We start from the raw sequence: 707 nt of genomic DNA, 5'->3' as shown, positions 1-707 counted from the left end.
ATATATATATATATATATATATATATGTATATATGTGTGTGTGTGTGTCTCTCTCTCTCTCTATATATATATACATATATATATATATGTGTATATATATATATATACATATATATACATATATGTATGCATGTACATATATATGTATGTACATATATATGTGTATATATATATATTTATATATATATATATATTTACATACAGTATACATGCTCGGTATATATATATATATATATATATATATATATATATATTTGTGTTTGTGTGTGTATGTGTGTGTATGTGCGTGTGTATGTGTGTGTGCGTGTATGTGCGCGAAATTCGAAAGCATGTCACAGTTTAACAAAAGCTATTCTTAAACTAAGAGACAAAAAGTAGAAAAAAAAACCGTTTAAAAACTAAAGAAATTAAAAGATTATCAATAAGTGTACTTGCTTGAAACGTAATATAACAACCTACAGAACAATAATAACAACAACCAGAACAGTAGCAGCAACAACAATAACAACAACAACAACAACAAAAACAATAATGATAATGACAACGGGAACAGTAATGATGACAATGATGACGATGACAAAGGTGAGGACGACGAAAGCCATCTGAATACACAAACAGAAAACCCACAAAAATTAAGAAAAAAACTATTAAAATCGCTTTAAAAATAGGATGTGTGTGTGTGTGTGTGTGTGTGTGTGTGTGTGTGT

Source organism: Octopus bimaculoides, chromosome 24, assembly GCF_001194135.2.
Source record: "Octopus bimaculoides isolate UCB-OBI-ISO-001 chromosome 24, ASM119413v2, whole genome shotgun sequence".
Lineage (NCBI taxonomy): Eukaryota > Metazoa > Mollusca > Cephalopoda > Octopoda > Octopodidae > Octopus > Octopus bimaculoides.
Note: the sequence above shows the minus strand (reverse complement) of the source record.